General features: G+C 41.5%; 1 pseudogene; it reads left to right on the top strand.

The window, feature by feature from the left end:
• The first annotated feature begins 4,792 nt into the window (after nt 1-4,792).
• On the top strand, nt 4,793-7,290 carry LOC104430311 (annotated as a pseudogene).
• Nucleotides 7,291-8,956: the final 1,666 nt, after the last annotated feature.

Genomic DNA, 8,956 nt, shown 5'->3' with positions numbered 1-8,956 from the left:
CACGATGCCCGTGAAGATGTTTCCAGTAGATCAAAGTTCACTTGAAAGAGAGGTTCAAGATGAGCCTATTATTAGTGAAGAGGTAGTTCAAGAAGAATGCAGTGATTCGGAGCAGACGAATGACCCTGAAGTACTTGTCTTGAGAAGGTCTAGACGTGTGAGAAAGTCAAAGGTAATTTTTGATCTATCGGCTAATACTGTTCTAAGCCATGTCTTATATACAGATTCGGGAGAACCGGAGACTTACGATGAGGCAAAGGCAGACACATCTCACTTGCAATGGGAGTGTGCTATGAAAGACGAGATGAGCTCGTTACTTCAGAACAAAACTTGGGAGTTGACCAAGTTGCCCAAAGGTAAAAAAAAGCTTTATTAAACAAATGGGTGTATAGGGTTAAGAATGAAGTAGATTGTAGTATTAGATACAAGGCGAGACTTGTAATCAAGGGCTTTTCTAAAAAAGAAGGGATCGACTACTTCGAGATATTTTCACCTGTAGTGAAAATGACATCAAATAGAGTTTTGCTGAGTATAATTGCAGTGGAGGATCTTCATCTTGAGCAATTAGAGATAAAAACAGCGTTTTTACACGGTGACTTAGATAAAGAATTATACACGGCACAACCTAAAGGTTTTGAAGTCAAAGGTAAGGAGCACATGGTATGTCGCTTGAAGAAAAGCTTATATGGCTTGAAACAAGCTCTGTGACAATGGTACTTAAAATTTGATGGTTTCATGCAAGAAAAAGGATTTGCACACTATTAGTCTAATCACCGTGTTTATTTTCGCAAATATGATGATGGTGACATTGTGTATCTCTCTTTATATGTAGATGACATGCTGGTGACTAGTTCCAATATGAAGAGAATCGTGAAAGTGAAAAAGATGTTATCATTATAGTTTGCTATGAAAGACTTGGGAGAGGCCAGGAATATTTTAGGCATGAAAATCATCAGGGACAGGAAAAATAAGAAATTATGGTTGTCGTAAAAAGACTATGTGAACAAGGTGTTAAAGAGATTTAACATGGACAAGGCAAAACCGGTTGCAACTAGAGTCACTTCAAACTTTCTAAGGATATGTGTCAAAGCACTCAGGTTTTGAAATATGAGATGACGGTAATTCCATATGCATCAGTAGTGGGGAGTTTGATGTATGCCATGGTGAGCACGAGACCAGACATTGCACATGTAGTGGGAGTTGTGAGTTGATATATGCAAAACTCAGGTAGAGAGCATTGGAATGTAGTTAAATGGATATTGAGATATCTAGCAGATACTTCTAATTACTCATTTTGTTATGGTGGTACATCTCTAGAGTTGCAGGGTTATGTAGATGCAGATTATTCGGGTGATCAAGATAGTGGTAAGAGTACCACTAGATATGTCTTTACAGTTGCAGGTACAACAGTGAGTTAGGTATCTCAACTACAAAAAGTAGTGGCTTTATTGACGACATAGGCAGAATATGTAGCAATTACAGAAGCCTCCAATGAAATTATGTGGTTACAAGATTATATGGAGGAGTTACATCGAAGACAGCTAGTCAATATACTTTGGAGTGATAGTCAAAGTGCAGTGCACTTAGCAAAGAATGCAGCTTATCACTCAAGGACTAGACATATCAAGAAACGTTATCACTTTATCAAGTTAGCATTGAAAGATAATGAGTTAAAGTTACAGAAGATTGATGATTCGAAAAATCCAGCTGACATTATGACCAAGGTAGTAGACAGAGAAAATCATATTTTCTGTACTACTACCATTGGTATTACTCCATGCTGATTGATGAGGAGTATCGCAGAGGCACGAGTTTTTCAACTACTATTTCTTGAAGAAGATGGATGCAAAGTTGCTTGGTGCTTGGGTATATTTGTCTTTAAATGGGAGATTGTTATAGATGAAGTCAAATATTTGTTTTTAGAGGCTTTTTTTTTTGTCTTTTCTATTAGATTTCCTTTTAGGTTAAAAGTGTTATCTTTATATTAGCGATGGGAAAACCCTGGCCGTCAAGACGCTAAAAAGGAAATAGAGAAGCAAGAAAAAAGTGAATTTTTTCTTAATGAAGGTTCTCAATCTTTTTGTGCTCTGATCTTGAGAGAATATCGTCGTTGTATTCAATTTTTTCGAAGTCTAGTGGATTCGCAGAGTGCCTCTGCGCGGAGATGTAGTCCAAATTTTGGCGAACTTCAATAACAAATTTTTTGGTGAACTTCAATAACAAATTTTTTGGCATATTTATCTAATTCTGCTCTTTTATTACTATATTATGTCTGGTGAATTGTTTGCGAGCGTTATTTTTCTGGAATTGACGTGTGATTTCGTAACAATTGCTTGGAGGGGATGTTGATGATTGCGTCCATTTGCCGCCCATCTCCTTGACGGGTTCTGACACATACCTCGGAACTTCTTCTTGCCACTACAGTTGGCAAACAGTCGCAACGAATCGTGGGAAGCGTGGACTTCCACGCGGGCTTTCGACGTTTAGTTTTCGTGCCAACATCTTCGTTGCTAGCAAATCAATTGGTTTCATTTTGGGTCAATTTTTGGGATATAGAGAGGTTGCATCTCAAGGGTGGTGTTCAGGGAACTGAGAAAAGAGTGACGCTTCCAGCGCAGTGCAAGTAATTACTTGAAGAGGAGCGAGTGATTATGGAAAGCAGTTTCACGTCATCCTCCCATGGCCATTTCTTCACTATCTTTTCTCTCTTTTTTGGCAGTCCCTTCAAAAAAATCCCATTATTTACTGTCTCTCGTAATCAAGGAGAAACAACGTTTTCGATAAACATCGATTTTATAAGGGAGCCCCGGCAAACAGAATCCAGGCGGTCCAATTTTGGATACTTTATTACTTGAATAATTTAAGCTCTAATTAAATGATTTTTTTTTATTCTGATGCAACATAAGATATAATGATACTTGAACAAACTCTTTTTTTTTTTTTTTTGTCGAAATACTATGGACATACTCAATATTCCCATCTATGCACTTATCATAAATTTAATCCACTTCCAATCCCTTGATTAGCATGTCGAGGCCAAGAATGCTGATCTTGCCATTATTTGGGTTTCTCCCCCAACCAAGCCCACATCATTAACTTATTTTCAAGAGTTAGGAAGCTCTTGGACATAAATTTTTAACTTAGAGATACTACATATTAAACATTACCCGTAATTTTTTTTAATCTATTTCCTCGTGCTAGGAAAAGTAAATTCTGCTCCAGAATAATATGCCTGGAAAATCATAAAACCCCCTCAAGTCATTGATGTCTCGCTCTTTACGCTAGTTTCATTAATTTCTGATTAATTCTTCTACTCGGAACATATTACAGTGTTTACTATTTTTTTTTTGGTGAAAATTACAGTGTTTACTATTTAATCCTACTTATATTGAAACTTGATCTTTCCTCAAGAATAATGATTATAAGCTTAATCTTTCCTTACTTTTTTGGTTCATGAAATTTTTAGTCATCTCAATTCGCTGTTAACGCTCTTATTATGGAGAAATTTTTTTTTTTTTTTTTTTTTGGCCTCTTGTCTATGATTTTCAATTATTGCGGCGTAAATATGAAGAATTATTTTGTTCTATTGCTGCATTCAGTTATTCTAAGAAATCATATTGATTTAAGTCTAATTCAACATAAACTTTTTTCTCTTGAGAAAAACACAGCTTTGACGTGCGCGTAAAATAGCGTTGATCTAAGGTTCTCTTTAAACAGTGAACTAGGCGAAGGAGTACAAATTGGAGAAAATATTAGGTACCTTAAAAGTGCCACGCAATCCGTGCTCTGATCCATTCACGCGTCGACACCTGTCCTCGGGGCCCGCCACGTCTGCTCTCTCTTCTCTTCGTCTTCTGCGCTTCTGTCTCTCTCCTCTCTCTTCTCACTCTCTCCGAAATAACTCTCGGCGGTGGCTCGGCTCGGCTCGGCTCGGCGGAGACGATTCCCGCTTAAAATTTCTCACTCCTCACTTAAATATTTTGGGTTTTGTCTCTCTCTCCTCTAGCGCCTGCACGCTAGCCCTGCTCTCTCTCTCCTCTGCATTTATTATGTTCTCTTTTCCTCTTCCCTCGTTCTTTTCTCCCGAGAAGAAGAATTTTGAATCTCTGGTTTCGCTCTCGTTTGCTACTCCGCGCTCGTTGTTGCTGCTCCGGCATTGCCTTTGTCAAGCGGCCGTTCCGCGCGGTCGCCCGGCGCTCGCTCGCTCGCTGATCCTATCGCTTCCTCCGTCTCTGCTTCGGCGCTCGCTCTTTGCTCGCTCCATCTCTGTTCCGGCGCCGCTTTCCTTCGCGCAATAAACTTCTTGGGCGGCCGAGATTTGGGGATCCCATTTCTGCAACCACCTGCAGAGCAGCGTCGATGTGTACACGCAGAGCAAGAGCAGTAGATTGCCCAAGTTCTGGCGGGACGCCTTTCAGGCCAGTTACGAGTTCTTGACGACTGAGTGCTGGGCGTTCGCGACGTCGCCGTTTCGGAGATCGCGAAGATGTCCCTTCGCTCCTTCAACTTCTCCGACCCTCTCGTTGCTCATTCTCGTCCTGCGGTAACCCATCCTCGCCCTTCAAACCCCCCTTCTTCTATAATGCTTTCGTCGCTAGCTTCATTTGCTTGCAGAACTTTTAGTGCTGAGAAGTTGGGCATTTCTTGTGAAATTTTGGGAGTTTGGTCGCTGACTTGTCCTTTGAGAGATTTGATGGAAATCATGAGTTTATGAGGTCTTGGTTCTTGTCATTGAGCCCTCTCGGGCCAGATGAAATGAGGGCTTGTTTTTTATTGACAAGCGTTAAGCTGCAAAGCTGCCCTTTTCATCACCTGGCAAATGGTTGAGAAACTGAGATGTAAATTTGACGCCTTTTTATCTTTGCTTCTTCTGTGGGATGCGATGGCAGATAAGGCAGAGAGGCTGCTGGCCGAGGCAGCTTCGCACGGGTCTCAGCTGGTCGTCTTCCCCGAAGCCTTCGTCGGCGGTTACCCCCGCGGCTCCACCTTCGGCGTCATCATCGGCAATCGCACGGCGAAGGGCAGGGAGGAGTTCCGCAAGTATCACGCCTCCGCCATCGATGTTCCAGGTACTAGCTTTACCACCATGTTTTTATGGTTAGTGGGCGTTGGTTCTCTTTTGGGTTTTTTAAGATGGTTCGTTCTCACCCAGATGCAATGATTCGTAGTTTCCGATGTTGGCCCTCTCTTTGAGCTCTGTAGCTAAGTGCAGAAAGTGGGTCGACTTCCAAGATTCGCAGTGTTGAAGCAGTCTCTTGTTTTATCTGTAGGGTGATGAACTTGGAGCAACCTGGATACTCATATTCCGTGTTTAGAAAGATTTTCTGTTTCTGAGCTTCTTCAAATGGCTACTTTGTATATCATGTGATTGTTCAATATGTCGCTCTCATTTGTGCCATCCTACCACACAGCTCTTCTCATGCCTTCCACATATGTTCCATGATTGATGCTTATGCAGGCCCTGAAGTTGATTGGTTAGCAGCGATGGCTGGAAAATATAAAGTTTTCCTAGTGATGGGGGTGATAGAGAGATGGATATACATTGTATTGCACAATCCTGTTTTTTGATCCTCAAGGTCGTTACCTTGGGAAGCACCGTAAAGTCATGCCCATGGCTCTGGAGTGTGTCATATGGGGATTTGGTGATGGGTTGACCATTCCAGTGTTTGATGTGCCGATTGGGAAAATCGGTGCGGCCATTTGCTGGGAAAATAGAATGCCACTTCTGAGGACAGCAATGTATGCTAAAGGTTAGCTATTCTGCATGTTTGCAGCTTGTTTTTTGCTTGACCAGGTCAAACTAGAATTCATCTCCCGGTCTCTTTCATCTCCATTGAAATGCATATATCTGCTCTTCGTGACCATGTGTACTTGAAGGAAAGTATAGAATTAAAAAATAGATGCCATGCCAACAATTGCACACATTCTTCTGAAACTTTGCTGCATGACGCAGCTGGTGATCTGATTTTGCCTAGTAACCATGTTCATATTTACGTTCTTACTTTAGCATAGATTTTGTGTTGCGGTTGGATATGATAATGATATTTCTCCCACCCTGGAATTCTTGGTTATAAGTTTTAAAGCCTGTATTAGGCTGTCAAATTGGTGTCCAATCTATCTGATCAGGCTAACTTTCGTTACCTGCATTGATGTCGTTGGAACCAGTGTTGGGGTAATGTTCGGAAGTTTAACCATCACAATTCATATTAGAATGTGATTCCATGGATTGTTGTCTGTCAATGCCTTGTTGGATTGCAAAACCTTCGTACCTCCTGTTGAGGCTGGGCTTCCATGAGCCATAATTTTGATATAGAAACTACAATTAGCACAGGAATGATGTTAGCTAAACTTGATCCAGGAAGGATTGAGAAAATCCTGTCTTCTTTATTTTGCAGGTGTTGAAATATATTGTGCACCGACAGCTGATGCGAGGGACACTTGGCAAGCATCTATGACACGTATTGCTCTTGAGGGTGGATGTTTTGTTTTATCAGCCAACCAATTTTGTCGTCGGAAAGACTACCCGCCTCCACCAGAGTATGTTTTTGCAGGAACAGATGACGATCTTAACCCAGATTCTGTCGTATGTGCTGGAGGCAGTGTAATTATATCTCCATCAGGAAATGTTCTGGCCGGACTCAATTATGATGGCGAGGCACTCATCTCAGCTGACCTTGGTATGTTCCTTGCACTTGCAGCTCGCGTGCACTTTAAATCTCTGGAAGTTAGCTAACAAAGGAGATTCTGATCTCATTTTAGTTGTGAGGGCTTCAGGTTTTTCCTCATGAGCTTGATTTACTTATGGTGTAATGATGTGCAGACCTTGGAGAAATAGCGCGGGCCAAGTTTGATTTTGATGTGGTTGGGCATTATTCAGGGCCTGAGGTGCTTAGCCTGACCGTGAGGGACAATCCGAGTAACCCAGTTACCTTTGCATTGACATCCGGGAAGCCTGAAGGCCCTTACAAATAGGTTATGTTTTCTTTCACGGAGCCAGGTCCAAATCATGGCAAATAACGCCTAGCAAATGTTGGTCCCAGTGGGAACCTTCTGATTGTTTGTTTCAACTTTTTGGACTCCTGATTGTTCAACTTTTTCGACTTCATGGGCTATTGTAAATTCTGATTGCAAGCAACATAGTTCATAAATACTTCCTGCTTGATAGTTGAGAAAGCAATGTTATATTTCAGTTGCACAGCAAACATGTCTGTATCCTATGCAGTAGGACTCTTGTAACTAGTCTGTCTCTTGGCAATGAAATAAGAACATTAATGACTTCTCATGAATTAATTCGATCTTTTCTTTCGGTAGATCAATGATGAGTTTTTTTTTTTTTTTTTTTTGGGGGGTTGGGGTTTCGCCGTTTCAATATTTTCCAGTTCCATGCACTTGGTCTTATTTCAATAGGCGGTTTGTCTTATAACAAATGCTGGCCCTCATGCCAGAGAATCTGTTCGGCCAGTTGACGACGAAATGAGTTAAGGAGCACATGGAATGATGAAGAGCATAGGTGGAATTATTCTCTCATGTTGATCATAACTCTCGTGGAAAAGTTCATTTTAAGTTCTTTCAGGCAGATGACACCGGTCTTGCAAACTGGGACAGCAGCAACACCAACATGGTACTTAGCAGCAAGGACTAAAATTGCGAATTGGGAATATCAGCACTAGACCAGCAACACATACAATTATAGTATCAAAATTCTCGAATAGGACTAACGCGAGGACATCGTTCGCTAGCAATTTCTAGTATTCCCTGCCTGACATGGAGATGATCGCAAAAGGAATAAGGAAAAAAACTCTTTAATCCTGACTCGCTTCGATTTCGCATTCATTACTCTCCCACAGTCCAACTCTCCATGCCGTGATCTTGCAGAGGCAAGGACTGGCTCCATGGCCTGATTGGATTGGCGAAATTCGACAGCTGATGGTCCTTCAGGCCTGCAAGCGCTCTATTTCTTCTGGTTTCGTCTTCCTTGTTGCTGTCCATTTTAGCCGGCGAGAAGAACTCTATTAGTCTCCCTGCGTTGAACCCATTTAGGTTGTCATGAGTTCTGGCACCGTCGTGAAGATTCGCCCCTTTAGAGTTTCCTCTTCTTAAGGAGATGCTCTCCCATTGAATTTTGTCAGATGAAGATCTCCTCCCATTGAAGTTGAACTCATTATCTACCGAGACCCATTTCGAGTTCTCTTGATTAGTATTGTCGTGCGTGTAGCTCCACTTGTAGCTCCTGGTGTTGTTGTCCATGTTCAATTCGATTGAGATTGATCTTGTCACTCAAGAACGCCTCGAGCTCCTTGGCTTTCTCTGATTTCGGAGAATTTCATCTTTACTCATTTTGGATCTCATGTAGGCCTCGAGCTGAGCCCTCAGCTTTTTCGATGGCGGCATTCTTCTCTTCAAAACGGTACTTGGCCTCTGAAAGTTTCGTCTGCACTCTCTCCTCGCGCAAAACATCCGCTAGCTGAAGTATTTCCCTCTCCTTCTCCACCTCTTCAAGAACTTTGGTGGATTCTCTCTTCAAATAGGACTTTATGTTATCTCATCACACCAATTCCCTCTGACTCCTAAACTTCCAAGAGAAAATATATAGTATCTACATTGTATGCTATTCCAGTTTACTTGAAGAGGACCAGCAGGATTGGTCTGAAGTTTGAACTAGGAAAGATACGAATGTTTTCCATAGAATGCATGCACATCATCAATTTAGAGAGGTAAACGCATTATACAAGAAAGTTTGGATACCTTCATATTTGATGCTATAGAGACCACATAATTCATTGGAGAGATCTTATCCTGATTGTGCAACAATCGTCTCCCTTACAGCTGCAATCTTCACCGAAAGATTAAATTAGGATCCACACAGAACCTCTGACATTCATATTTAATCACACAAGATGAGGTGCTCATACAGGGTGGGTTCAGAATCCTTTAATTCCAATTCAAACTTGAATCG

This window comes from Eucalyptus grandis, chromosome 1 (assembly GCF_016545825.1).
Source record: "Eucalyptus grandis isolate ANBG69807.140 chromosome 1, ASM1654582v1, whole genome shotgun sequence".
NCBI classification, from domain to species: Eukaryota; Viridiplantae; Streptophyta; class Magnoliopsida; order Myrtales; family Myrtaceae; genus Eucalyptus; species Eucalyptus grandis.
The sequence above is the reverse complement of the archived record's forward strand: the minus strand, read 5'-3'. Positions and strand labels throughout refer to the sequence as shown.